Genomic DNA, 15,373 nt, shown 5'->3' with positions numbered 1-15,373 from the left:
TTTATAGTAGGCCTAGTAAAGAAAAGCAACATTCAATGTTCTAGGAATACTCTGAAATACACATTGTTAAAGTGTTTTGCAGTATTACGTGTGTGTTTTCAAGCCATTAAATTATAATTATTGTAATTGTTTTGTTAATCCCTGCAGGAATTTTTAAATTAACCTTGGCATTATCACTTGGCACGGTTGACCACCAAGCAGGACAGACTCAACTCAATGACCTTGGTTGTCTGCAAAACAAGGCTGCAGCTGTGGGTTTTGTCCATGAGACCCGTCTCAAACCCAGAGGTCTCAACAGCATTATCTCATGGTCTGTCCATCAGAGATCCTTTAATTGGTCGGACGTAAAGAGAGCTCTTTTTTAGCAGACACACTTATCTATCTGGCATGTAGCACATCCATACTCCACCCCACTGTCCTTAGAATAACTGCTGAGAGGACTTTTGAAAGCAAATGTGTCTTTAATAAATCGTCAAATTGCAATCACATCTTTAAAAGCAGCCACTTGTGATGCAATTCAATGATGAATAATAATATGCCATTTAGCAGACGCTTTTATCCAAAGCGACTTACAGTCATGTGCGCATACATTTTTACTTATGGGTGGTCCCGGGGATCGAACCCACTACCCTGGCGTTACAAGCGCCATGCTCTACCAATTGAGCTACAGAGGACCACATGAACATTCCAATATCTGTTTGTGCATTGGAAGAAAAAACATTGTGTAGAAGAATTGTAAGAAATGGCAGGAGACCGAAACGATAGGATAGTGTTGATCGAGTAGGCCAGTCGTTGCCTATGAAAGGCCTTTCTAGAAATGGGATTACGTGCATGTTTTTCTGTCTCCTTTAAGTGTCCTCCATTTTCTTTTTTGAGGTGTTTGTCAGTCCTCAGTCTATCCTCACTCACAGGCAAGGCAGGTGTCTATCTGCAACACACACAACCCTCCATAGTCGGTCTTGTGCTTCCTTTCCTTAGCCTTCTCAGCCCACCATAGTATTCACAGCATTGGGCGGCATGTAGCCTAGCGGTTAGTGTTGGGCCAGTAACCGAAAGATTGCTTGTTTGAATACCCGAGCTGACAAGGTGAAAAATCTGTCAGTGTGCCCTTGAGCAAGGAACTTAACCCTAATTTGCCCGAGGGGGGCCATACTACTATGTCTGACCCTGTAAAACAACCCATTTCACTGCACCTATCCAGGTGTCTGACAATAAGACATATTATTTTAGCGTACACTGTTCCTCCACATCTTACAACATGTTGAGGAAACGATGTTTCCCATATCTTTCAATGGACACATCACATAATATTGAGAGGCAGTGTACTACACAAAACCCTTCTCACTTGCTTACCTGAACCAAACAAGTGTTAGATCCAGACATGACGGGCTGCCATGAGGCTGTGGTGTGTATTCTGCCTGATACTGGTGCTGCCCAGTGTGGACACTCCTCGTCACCTACCTGGGGATGCTCCATGTTTTAGAAGGACACCGGCTCATGTAGAGGTTATTGAGGAAATGCTTTCAGCACTTCGTGGAGTTTGGGTCCAGGAAAGCGAGCTGAGAAAGGAGGATTTGACTTGGTTTTGGAGTTTGCTCACACTGATGGTGCTCCAATCTCAGTCTTAGCCACACTAGCTGAAGAAGCCAACAAAGAGAAACATGGCCTATATGATTGGCACCCAACCAAAGGTAAAATGTGTCTCTTTCCAAATATCAGCTTTGAATATATGGCACAGATATGGATCTGATTCTGAATGAAATAGGATGTTATGTCTTGTCTACCCTCCGCCTTCCCTCTCCAAGATCAAGTCCATACTGCTCCTTGCCTTTCGAAACCCCAGAACAGGAGCCTTCAGCGCCATCACTTTCACCAGTCAGTCTGCAGCCTTACAAACAGGTTAGAACTCATTACTTACTCATTTACAACATTCCTGAACTTCTTGTCTTTCACATTTTAGAAGTCTTTCTTGTCTTACCATAGACCATTAAAAGACTGATGTACTGCTGTTGGTATCGGACTCCCACCTTACCCCATTTCAGACGGTATTTATTTCAGAGGGAACACAGTTCCTAATCCTAACAGGAAAGCCATCAGAGGGCAAAAGTCACCTGAAATGGCGAATCAATGTTGACACAAAAACACCAGATACAGGTAAGAAGAACATCTCATCTTGTACAGCTTATAGTGTTCAAGTTACATGCTGATGGAAGGAAAGTATATTATAAAGCTTATTTACCCTTCTCATGGCAAAAGCTGTCTGAACTACAAGGTATCCTGATTGGTGAAGGAATAAGAAGTGATGTCAGTGTCATACCCCTGGTGCTTTTCTCAATGGATAGAGGAATTAATGAAAGGGCAGTTGGCTTTGGCTTTTTTCAAATGCAGCATCTACAGTTGAAGTCGGAGGTTTACATACACCTTAGCCAAATACATTTAAACTCAGTTTTTCACAATTCCTGACATTTAATCCTAGTAAAAATTCCCTGTCTTAGGTCAGTTAGGACCACCACTTTATTTTAAATATGTGAAATGTCAAACATTTCAGGTAGCCTTCCACAAGCTTCCCACAATAACTTGGGTGAATTTTGGCCCATTCCTCCTGACAGAGCTGGTGTAACTGAGTCTCCAAACATAACGATGGTCATTATGGCCAAACAGTTTAATTTTTGTTTCATCAGACCAGAGGACATTTCCCCAAAAAGTACGATCTTTGTCCCCATGTGCAGTTGCAAACCGTAGTATGGCTTTTTTATGGCGGTTTTGGAGAAGTGGCTTCTTCCTTGCTGAGCGGCCTTTCAGGTTATGTCGATATAGGACTCATTTTACTGTGGATATAGATTATTTTGTACCCGTTTCCTCCAGCATCTTCACAAGGTCCTTTGCTGTTGTTCTGAGATTGATTTGCACTTTTCGCACCAAAGTACGTTCATCTCTAGAAGACAGAACGCGTCTCCTTCCTGAGTGGTATGACGGCTGCGTGGTCCCATGATGTTTATACTTACGTACTATTGTTTGTACAGATGAACGTGGTACCTTCAGACATTTGGAAATTGCTCCCAAGGATGAACCAGATTTGTAGAGGTCTACAATGTTGTTGTTTTTCTGAGGTCTTGGCTGATTTCTTTTGATTTTCCCATGATGTCAAGCAAAGAGGCACTGAGTTTGAAGGTAGGCCTTGAAATACATCCACAGGTACACCTCTAATTGACTCGAATTATGTCAATTAGAATATCAGAAGCTTCTAAAGCCATGACATCATTTTCTGGAATTTTCCAAGCTGTTTAAAGGCACAGTCAACTTAGTGTATGTAAACTTCTGACCCACTGGAATTGTGATACAGTGAAATAATCTGTCTGTAAACAATTGTTGGAAAAATTACTTGTGTCATGCACAAAGTAGATGTCCTAACCGACTTGCCAAAACTATAGTTTGTTAACAAGAAATTTGTGGAGTGGTTGAAAAATGAGTTTTAATGACTCCAACCTAAGTGTATGTAAACTTTCGACTTCAACTGTAGCTATTATTGTTATTTTTCTTTAAATGATTGAAGTCATAGAGATTCTTAAATTAGTGTAATTGTCTTTCTCAGAGTGACACAAGCAAAGTCCCTCCCCTGCTCCCTCCAGGACCTATGCTTTTCTGTGTGAGCTGCAGGAGTTCCTCAGTGACGTTCTGCCACCACAGACGCAGTCACAACTACGGGCTACTCCGGTCCCGCTGTACACTCTGCATTCTCTCCCCACCCTGTCCCTTGGGGTGTCGTCCAGTGAGACCGTCCCGGCCGGGCTGCTCAACTCCTCAGCTCTCACCCTGTTCTCCTTCCCCACACTGGGCTCTGCTCCAGGGGCACACAGGGAGCTGGCCCTGCAGCCTGCCCTGCTGGAGGTGCTCAGGCAGAGACTGGAGGAGGTTGTGGTCCAGATGAGGATGAAGGAGGTGGGCAGAGTAGGGATGGACAGGCTGAGGAGGCTCCGGGGAACTGTCCTTCCCAAAGAGGGTGAGGAACCACCAGCGGGTGAGCAGGCCTCAATGTAAATTCATAATGCATGTCTGTGCATTGATTTAATTATCAAGTCATTTAAAACCTTTTTCTTTCACTACTGAGCCCTGCTTCTGCTGAAGGCCCTGCAGACTGTGGTGGGAGCCTGGGAGATGGAGAGGGGGCAGTAGGCCAAGAGGGCCCAGGGAAGGGACACCAGTGTTGGCTGCACAGCCTCACTGTCCCTGGAGAAATACCTGCTGGCTCCTCCTGAGGTCACCATCTACAACTACCAGGGAGTCTGCTGCTTTCCCCTGACCAACGGTAACAACCATCCCCTCCTTCTGAACAACCAGGTCCAGAGGGGCCCTGGAGCGCTCACCCTTCTGTGTGCCTATGGACAATGAGGACCTCAAGGTGGTGGAGTTGGATCAGGATGGAACCAAGATCTCCATCAAACCCAACATGGTGACCAAGGAGTGTGGTTGCCGCTGATTCCTCCATGTGGTCCAATGACTGTAATAATGGCAAGGACCAGGCCAACTGCATGGGTGGACCATTACTCAGAAAAAGTCAATAATTTTGTTTATTGTAAATGCATCATCATCATCACCACATCTAATTATCCACCTATGCTCAATCATGTTCTGCCAAATATTAGCTGATTTTACATTTTAATACACTTTTTGTTACTCATCAATGTCAATCGCAAAGTCAATGGCACAGTGCACATATTGGTTCTTTCAAATACCGTTTGATCATTATCAATTTGCATCCAATGAAAAGGCATATTAAAGGCTAAAAGAATATATCATCGAATATGAGATGGGAACCAGCAAATGTTATTCATTTGAATTGATTTCTGTATACCCTCTAAATATGAAAAACATTTATGCAAACAGATTATGCATGATCAGATTAGACTTCATATAAGACTGTGTATGGTGCATTTAAGATCATTGTGATGTATGTATGACTTTTTGACTGCATTGTTGGGAAAGGGCTCGTAAGTAAGCGTTTTGCAGTAGTCCACCTGTTGTATTTGGGGCATGTGACAAATAAAATTGTTTTTGTATGATAATTGTTCTGTAAATTGGTTCTTTCTAAAGTAGTAAATTGCAATATATCCTTTATTTTTTATATAAACACTGGGCAAACTGACATTATTTGATTATTCTTTCAGAAAATGTCAGCCTATTTTGTTGTATTAGCCTCTTTAGCATTATGGAGAATGGTATCTCGCTATCATTCCTTTAACAGCCCTTTGTCAGACACATCTCTATTTCTGATCCTCAAGACTCCCCCTCTTCTCTTTGGTTTTCCTTTTCTTCCATCGTCTGATCCCCAACTCAGCAAGCTGTCCCACAGAGTGGCTGCAGGCTGGAGGGAGAGAAGAGGAACACCCAGGGGCACAACATAAGGTTCTAAAGCAGAGCGCTTAATTATTTGTTATTCAGTGTGTTCGTTATGAGAAGGACATATATAGAAAATACACTGAGTATACAAAACATTAGGAACACCTGCTCTTTCCACGACATTTACATGTACATTTTAGCAGATGCTCTTATCCAGAGCGACTTAGTTAGTGAGTGAATACATTATTTTAAAGAAAAATCATACTGGCCCCCCGTGGGAATCGAACCCACAACCCTGGCGTTGCAAGCGCCATGCTCTACCAACTGAGCTACACAGGGTCCTACTTACATACTAACTTTAGGCGTCAGTTGTCAGAGCAGCTTACCGATCACTGCACCTGTACACAGCCCATCCAACTACCTCATCCCCATATTGTTACTTATTTTTCTAATTTGCACCCCAGTATCTCTATTTGCACATCATCTTTTGCACATCTATCATTCCAGTGTTAATACACAATTGTAACTATTTTGCACTATGGCCTATTTATTGCCTTACCTCCAAAATGTACTACATTCGCACACACTGTATATATATTTTCTGTTGTATTTTTGACTATGTTTTGTTTACCCCATATGTAACTCTGTGTTGTTTTTATCGCACTGCTTTGCTTTATCTAGGCCAGGTCGCAGTTGTAAATGAGAACTTGTTATCAACTGGCTTACCTGGTTAAATAAAGGTGAAATAAAAATAGACTGACCAGGTGAATCCATGTCAAAGCTATGATCCCTTATTGATGTCGAATGTTAAATCCACATCAATCAGTGTATATGAAGGAGAGGAGACCGGTTAAATAATACTTTTTAAGCCTTGAGACAATTGAGACATGGATTGTGTGTGCAATTCAGAGGGTGAATCGGCAAGACAAAATATTTAAGTGCCTTTGAACGGGGTATGGTAGTAGGTGCCAGGCTCACCGGTTTGAGTGTGTCAAGAACCGCAACGTTGCTGGGTTTTTCACGCTCAACAGTTTCCTGTGGTATCGGGGGTTGGTATACTCAGTGTAAACTATAAGTCCCAGTACCTGAGCTGTGCCATCTGGCTGTAGATCGGTGCCTCCAAGTAACATCTGAGTAAGATCATTCTCCTCTAGAAATACTTCCAGAGCATCTAAACCACAAGAGATAATGCATGAGCTAGTCTGTGTGCGCATTGAGATAGATACAGTGGGGAGAACAAGTATTTGATACACTGCCGATTTTGCAGGTTTTCCTACTTACAAAGCATGTAGAGGTCTGTAATTTTTATCATAGGTACACTTCAACTGTGAGAGACGGAATCTAAAACAAAAATCCAGAAAATCACATTTTGATTTTTAAGTAATTAATTTGCATTTTATTGTATGACATAAGTATTTGATCACCTACCAACCGGTAAGAATTCCGGCTCTCACAGACCTGTTAGTTTTTCTTTAAGAAGCCCTCCTGTTCTCCACTCATTACCTGTATTAACTGCACCTGTTTGAACTCGTTACCTGTATAAAATACACCTGTCCACACACTCAATCAAACAGACTCCATCCTCTCCACAATGGCCAAGACCAGAGAGCTGTGTATGGACATCAGGGATAAAATTGTAGACCTGCACAAGGCTGGGATGGGCTACAGGACAATAGGCAAGCAGCTTGGTGAGAAGGCAACAACTGTTGGCGCAATTATTAGAAAATGGAAGAAGTTCAAGATGACGGTCAATCACCCTCGGTCTGTGGCTCCATGCAAGATCTCACCTCATTTTACATTTACATTTGAGTCATTTAGCAGACGCTCTTATCCAGAGCGACTTACAGTTAGTGAATACATATTTGTTTTATACTGGCCCCCCGTGGGAATCGAACCCACAACCCTGGCGTTGCAAATGCCATGTTCTATCAACTGAGCTACATCCCTGCCGGCCATTCCCTTCCCTACCCTGGACGACGCTGGGCCAATTGTGCGCCGCCCATGAGTCTCCCGGTCGCGGCCGGCTGCGACAGAGCCTGGATTCGAACCAGGATCTCTAGTGGCACAGTTAGCACTGCGATGCAGTGCCTTAGACCACAGTCTCAAAGAAAACCATTAGTAACACACTACGCCGTCATGGATTAAAATCCTGCAGCGCACGCAAGGTCCCCCTGCTCAAGCCAGCGCATGTCCAGGCCCGTCTGAAGTTTGCCAATGACCATCTGGATGATCCAGAGGAGGAATGGGAGAAGGTCATGTGGTCTGATGAGACAAAAATAGAGCTTTTTGGTCTAAACTCCACTCGCCGTGTTTGGAGGAAGAAGAAGGATGAGTACAACCCCAAGAACACCATCCCAAGAGCATTGAAGATGGGTCGTGGCTGGGTCTTCCAGCATGACAACGACCCGAAACACACAGCCAGGGCAACTAAGGAGTGGCTTCAACTCACAGTTGAAGTGTACCTATGACAAAAATTACAGACCTCTACATGCTTTGTAAGTAGGAAAACCTGCAAAATCGGCAGTGTATCAAATACTTGTTCTCCCCACTGTAGATATATATTTTTTATCATATGTTTCAACACTCACCATGTACTTCATTCACCCCTGAGCTCACAAGCACAATGATGATCGCCAACACTATGCAACGGTTTAGAGTAATGCCTTTCCATGGGTTCTCAACCTCACTCAAACTTTGGATGGACAAAATACTTTCATATGACACTAGAAGTAGACAGAGTAGTAGGTCAACATGGGACAAAATATACTATTACTGAATATGGAAATGTAATGAATAAGGATTGTATTACTGCTAAGACTCTCAGATGATAATGTTCTGGATCTGTTGCGTCCTGTAAATTCAGGTAATATTTGGGTTTTGTTAATGCAAGATATTTGAAAGGTAAACTTATTAAACATCCCAGTGAAGGTTCAGACTAAATCTTTCATTTTCAGTGTTAACTCAACTGAACGTTTGCTCTAAAACCACATAGGCAATGAGGTTTGAGCACATACATGGATTGAGGTTACAGTGCCTTCCAAAAGTATTCATACCCCTTGACTTATTCCACATTTTGTGTTACAGCCTGAATTCAAAGTGGATTAAATCGTTTTTCTCACCATCTACACACAATACCCCTAAATGACAAAGTGAAAACATGTTTTTTGAAATGTTTGCATATTTAGCATAAATGAAATAACTAATTTACCCCTGAGTCAATACATGTTAGAATCACCTTTGGCAGCGATTAGAGCTGTGAGTCTTTCTGGGTAAGTCTCTAAGAGCTTTGCACACCTGGATTGTACAATATTTGTATGTTATCCTTTTTAAAAATTCTTCAAGCTCTGTCAAGTTGGTCGTTGATCATGGCTAGACTGGCATTTTCAAGTCTTGCCATAGATTTTCAAGCCGATTTAAGTCAAAACTGTAACGAGGCCACTCAGGAACATTCAATGTCATCTTGGTAAGCAACTCATGTATATTTGGCCTTGTGTTTTAGGTTATTGTCTTGCTGAAAGGTGAATTTGTCTCCCAGTGTCTGTTGGAAAGCAGACTGAACCTGGTTTTCCTCTAAGATTTTGCCTGTGCTTAGCTTTATTCAGTTTCTTTTTATCCTAAAAAACTCCCTAGTCCTTGCCAATGACAAGCATATCCATAACATGATGCGGTCATCACCATGCTTGAAAATATGAAGAGTGGTACTCAGTGATGTGTTGGATTTGCCCCATAACGATTTGTATTCAGGACATAAAGTTAATTTCTTTGTCACATTTTTGCAGTTTTACTTTAGTGCCTTATTGCAAACAGGATGCATGTTTTGGAATATTTGTATTCTGTATAGGCTTCCTTCTTTTCACTCTGTCAATTAGGTTAGTATTGTAGAGTGACTACAATGTTGTTGAGCCATCTTCAGTTTTCTCCTATCACAAGCCATTAAACTCTAACTGTTTTAAAGTCACCATGAAATCCCTGAGCGGTTTCCTTCCTCTCCGGCAACTGAGGAAGGACATTTGTATCTTTGTAGTAGTGGAGGATGCTGAGGAGAGGACAGCTCATAGTAATGGCTGGAACGGAGCAAATGGAATGGCATCAAACCATGTGTTTGATACCATTCCACTATCCCGAGCCAGCCATTACCATGAGCCCGTCCTCCCCAATTAAGGTGCCACCAACCTCCTGTGCTTTGTAGTGACTGGGTGTATTGATACACCATCCAAAGTGTAATTAATTACTTCACCATGCGCAAAGGGATATTTAATGTCTGCTTTTCACCTATCTACCAATAGGTGCCCTTCTTTGCGAAGCATTGGAAAACCTCCCTGGTTGAATCTGTGTTCGAAATTCAGTGCTCGACTGAGGGACCTTACAGATAATTGTATGTGTGGGGTACAGAGATGAGGTAGTAATTCAAAAATCATGTTAAACACCATGTAACTTATGTGACTTGTTAAACACATTGTTAACTTCTGAACTTATTTAGGCTTGCCATTACAAAGGGGTTGAATCCTCAGACTCATTTCAGCCTTTACATTTTTAATTAATTTAATTCCATAATTCCACTTTGCCATTATAGGGTATTGAGTGTAGGCCAGTGACACAAAATCGCAATTTAATATGTTTTACATTCAGGCTGTATCACAACAAAATGTGGAAAAAGTCAAGGGGTGTGAATACTTTTTGAAAGCACCATGTTGATGCAGAGGACATGATCAGTTCCAAATCGCAATAAAGCATAGACCAATAAAACATTTCTTAAATAGAAATCAGTCTGAACGAACAGAGGAAAAGTAAATATACAGATAATCCTTGTCAAATTATTCCCAAACTAGAGTCTAATGCAAACCTTTAAAAACACATGACAGAATGAGTCTTACCTGGGTTGACCTTTTTCTCCTATGGAAGGAGAGGTTTGTGGATATTGATTTCAGTTCACTGGTAAGTGTCCTATAGCCTGCCCTGCTTTAGATGCCTTGATCCCTGACAGGCAGGCACAGCTGAGAGCTTTAAAAAAAAATACAAATATAGCACTGGAGAGATTTACAGTGCCGTCGGAAAGTATTCAGACCCGTTCACTTTTTCCACATTTTGTTACGTTAGAGTCTCATTCTAAAATTGATTAAATCTACACACAATACTCCATTATGACAAAGCAAAAACAGGTTTAGAAATGTTAGCAAATTTTTAAAAAATAAAACAAACGGAAATATCACATTTACATAAGTATTCAGACCCTTTACTCAGTACTTTGTTGAAGCACCTTTGGCAGCGATTACAGCCTTGAGTCTTCTTGGGTATGACGCTGCAAGCTTGGCACACCTGTATTTGGGGAGTTTCTCCCATTCTTCTCTGTAGATCTGTAAGTCACTTTGGATAAAAGCGTCTGCTAAATGGCATATTAAAATTAAATTAAAATATATTAGATCCTTTCAAGCTCTGTCAGGTTGGATGGGGAGCGTCGCTGCACAGCTATTTTCAGGTCTCTCCAGAGATGTTAGATCGGGTTCAAGTCCAGGCTCTGGACTGTAGAGATTTTTTTTCTATTGATAATGTCAAATTAACAGCCACACAGAAAGACTCATGTGAAGGTGAAATTACAGAGGAGGAACTTCTGGATGCAATTAAAGACTTTAAGTCCGGGAAAACTCCAGGGTTGGATGGCATACCAGTCGAGGTATACCAAACCTTTTTTTTGATATACTAAGAGGACCGTTAAGAGCATGTTTTAACCACTCCTATGTAAATGGTAGATTATCTGACACTCAAGAAGAAGGTCTGATCTCATTATTACTGAAACAGGATACAAGTGGAAAATATAAAGATCCAGTCCATTTACAAAATTGGAGGCCCCTTACACTTCAGTGTTGTGATGCAAAAATCCTAGCAAAATGTATAGCGCATAGAATTAAAAAGGTATTGTCGGATATTATTCATTCTAATCAGACAGGTTTTTTACATGGAAGATACATTGGAGATAATATAAGGCAAGTATTGGAAACAATAGAACACTATGGAAAATATGGGAAACCAGGCCTGCTATTCATAGCAGACTTCGAAAAGGCATTTGCTAAAGTTCGACTGGGGTTTATATATAAATGCCTGGAGCATTTCAATTTTGGAGAATCTCTTATAAAATGGGTCAAAATCATGTATAGTAACCCTAGGTGTAAAATAGTAAATAATGGCTATTTCTCAGAAAGTTTTAAACTGTCAAGAGGAGTGAAACAAGGTTGTCCACTATCGGCATATCTATTTATTATGGCCATCGAGATGTTGGCTATTAAAATCAGATCCAACAATAATATCAGGGGATTAGAAAAACAGGGCTTAAAAACAAAGGTGTCATTGTACGCAGATGATTCATGTTTTCTTTTAGATCCACAACTAGAATCCCTCCACAGCCTCATAGAGGATCTAGATACATTTTCTAACCTCTCTGGATTAAAACCAAATTATGACAAATGTACTATATTACGTATTGGATCACTAAAAATACAATTTTTACATTACCATGTAGTTTACCAATAAAATGGTCTGATGGTGATGTGGATATACTCGGAATACATATCCCAAAGGAAATAAATGATCTCACTTCAATACATTTTAATAGAAAGTTAGCAAAAATAGATAAGATCTTACTACCATGGAAAGGAAAATACCTGTCAATTTGTGGAAAAATCACCCTGATTAACTCTTTAGTATTATCCCAGTTTACCTATTTGCTTATGGTCTTGCCTACGCCTAGCAAACAGTTTTTTAAATTATATGAGAAAAAAATATTCAATTTTATTTGAACGGCAAGCCAGACAAAATTAAAAGAGCATATTTATATAATGAATATGAATTCGGAGGACAGAAATTATTAAATATTAAAGCATTAGACCTATCACTAAAATCTTCAGTCATCCAAAAGTTATACTTAAATCCGAACTGGTTCTCAAGCAAATTAGTAAGATTGTCTCACCCACTGTTCAAGAAAGGCCTTTTTCCCTTTATTCAGATTACAACCTCTCACTTTCAGTTATTTGAAAAGGAAATAATCTCCCAAATGTCACTATTTCTAAAACAAGCCATAGAAAGTTGGTTGCAATTTCAATTTAATCCTCCAGAAACGACAGAACAAATAATGCAACAAATATTGTGGTTAAATTCAAATATACTAATTGACAAAAAACCTTTTATTTTTTGACAGAATGTTTAAAAAAGGTATAATCTTCGTAAATGATATCATCGGTAGGACTGGTGGAGTTATGTCGCACATGCAGCTAACAAAAACATATGGAAATGTCTGCTCTACCCAAAATTACAACCAAATAATTGCAGCCTTACCGCAAAAAGTGGAAGAGGAAAGTTGAAGGGGGAGAAAGTAAGGAACTTGTCTGTCGGCCTTGCATTAAAGAACATAATTGGTTAAGGAAAACTGTGATAAATAAAAAAGTATATCAGTTTCACTTAAGGACCAAAGGATTGACAGCCGTCCCATATAGATTGCAAAATAGTTGGGAAGAGATCTTTGACGTACCGATCCCATGGCATAGTGTTTATGAACTGACACGCAAAACGACACCGGATTCAAAAAATTAGAATCTTTCAATTTAAATTATTATATAAAATTCTTGCTACCAATAGAATGTTATTTATATGGGGGATACAATCTTCCCAGCTCTGCAGATTTTGCTGTGAAGAGATAGAATCATTAGATCATTTGTTTTGGTTCTGTCCATTTGTAGCTTGTTTTTGGACACAGGTCCAGGAATGGCTAAAGGATTGCAATATTTACCTGGAACTAACCTTGCAGATAGCATTACTGGGTGATCTGAAAAGTCATAGTCAATCAATCCAATAATATAATAACACTTTTAGCAAAAATGTTTATTATTAATTCACAATCTGTAGAAGCAATGAGAATAGAAAGGTTCAGAACTTTTGTAAAACATCACAGTACGGTTGAAATATATATGGCAAATAGAAATCCTATATGGATGGTGTTAAGAGATAGATGGGAGGTATTGAATAGAGTTGAAGGATGGGACTAATAACAAAGATAGCTAATAATGTAAGTATACTGTGTCCATAATAAGTATATAGGTTGTATGTTGGGAGCTTTTGGGAAAGAGCACAGTTAGAAAGATATGGCATTTAGAAGCAAACCAGATGGACATCATGAAAATGATCGGAGAGGTTGAGAGTAGAAGAAGTTCAGGAGCAAAAAATAAATAAAATATATATATATAATAGAATTATTGTAAAATTAACTCTGTCCATAAGGTGTAGATAGTAAGTATAGACCGGAAGTAGAGGCCTGGGCATTGTTGTTCACTAATTTACTCCAAGTAGGGAAAGGATGGTGGGGTTGAAAAGTAATAAAGGGGAATATATATATATATATATATAAAAATAAATATAAAAATAAATAAATGGGGGATTGGAAGTGATGCAGACAATTACATTGATAGAAGATACAATCTATCTGCAATATTAAGCTGATCCATTCCCCCCCAAAAATTAAAAAAAAATTATATATATATATATATATATATATATATATATATATATTTAAAAAAAAAAAAAAAAAGTCCAGGCTCTGGCTGGGAAACTCAAGGACATTCAGAGACTTGTCCCGAAGCCACTCCTGCATTGTCTTGGCTGTGTGCTTAGGGTCTTTGTCCTGTTGGAAGGTGAATCTTCGCCTCAGTCGGAGGTCCTGAGTAGGTTTTCATCAAGGATCACTGTACTTTGCTGCGTTCATCTTTCCCTCGATCCTGACTAGTCTCCCAGTCCCTGCCGCTGAAAAACATCCCCACAGCATGATGCTACCACCACCATGCTTCACCGTAGGGATGGCGCCAGGTTTCCATCAGATGTGTCGCTTGGTATTCAGGCCAGAAAGTTCAATCTTGGTTTAATCAGACCAGAGAATCTTGTTTGTCATGGTCTGAGAGTCCTTTAGGTGCCTTTTGGCAAACTCCAAGTGGGCTGTCATGTGCCTTTTACTGAGGAGTGGCTTCCGTCTGGCCACTACCATGAAGGCCTGATTGGTGGAGTGCTGCAGAGATGGTTGTCCTTCTGGAAGGTTCTCCCATCTCCACAGAGGAACTCTGGAGCTCTGTCAGAGTAAACATCGGGTTCCCTGACCAAGGCCCTTCTCCCCCGGTTGCTCAGTTTGGCTGGGCGGCCAGCTCTAGGAAGAGTCTTGGTGGTTCCAAACTTCTTCCATTTAAGAATGATGGAGGCCACTGTGTTGTTGGGGACCTTCAATGCTGCAGAAACGTTTTGGTACCGTTCCCCAGATCTGTGCCTCGACACAATCCTGTCTCTGAACTCGAACAAGTCCTTCGACCTCATGGCTTGGTTTTTGCTCTGACGTGCACTGTCAACTGTGGGACCTTTTATAGACAGGTGTGTGCGCCTTTCCAAATCATGTCCAATCAATTGAATTTACCACAGGTGGACTCCAATCAAGTTGTAGAAACATCTCAAGGATCATCAATGGAAACAGGATGCACCTGAGCTCAATATTGAGTCTCATAGCAAAGGATCTGAATAATTATGTTAATAAGGTATTTACATATTATTATTTTTGTATACATTTGCAAAAATGTCTATAAACCTGTTTTCACTTTTTCATTATGGAATATTGTGTGTAGATTGATGAGGAATATTTTTTATTTAATCAATTTTAAACAAAATGTGGAAAAAGTGAAGGGGTCTGAATACATTCCCGACTGCACTGTATACTGTTGATTGCTGCTACAAACAATCAGCTATACAACAACAAAGTGTTCTGAAACCACCCATAGCCACAATCCAAAACATTATCATCATCCACAATGATAATCACTAGTACAATCTATATCAAATCAAATTGTATTGGTCACATACATACACATATCTAGCAGATGTTATTGCGGGTGTAGCGAAATGCTTGTGTTCCTAGCTCCAACAGTGCAGTAATAACTAACAATACACACAAATGTAAAAGTAAACGAATGGAATTAAGAAATATATAAATATTAGGACAAGCAATGTCAGAGTCCAG

General features: G+C 40.2%; 1 pseudogene; it reads left to right on the top strand.

Annotated features, from left to right (window-relative positions):
• Positions 1-616: 616 nt before the first annotated feature.
• LOC121539832 lies at positions 617-5,361 on the top strand (annotated as a pseudogene).
• The last annotated feature ends 10,012 nt before the right edge of the window (positions 5,362-15,373 follow it).

This window comes from Coregonus clupeaformis, chromosome 26, assembly GCF_020615455.1.
Source record: "Coregonus clupeaformis isolate EN_2021a chromosome 26, ASM2061545v1, whole genome shotgun sequence".
Classification (NCBI taxonomy): domain Eukaryota; kingdom Metazoa; phylum Chordata; class Actinopteri; order Salmoniformes; family Salmonidae; genus Coregonus; species Coregonus clupeaformis.
Note: the sequence above shows the minus strand (reverse complement) of the source record. Positions and strands in the feature narration are given on the sequence as shown.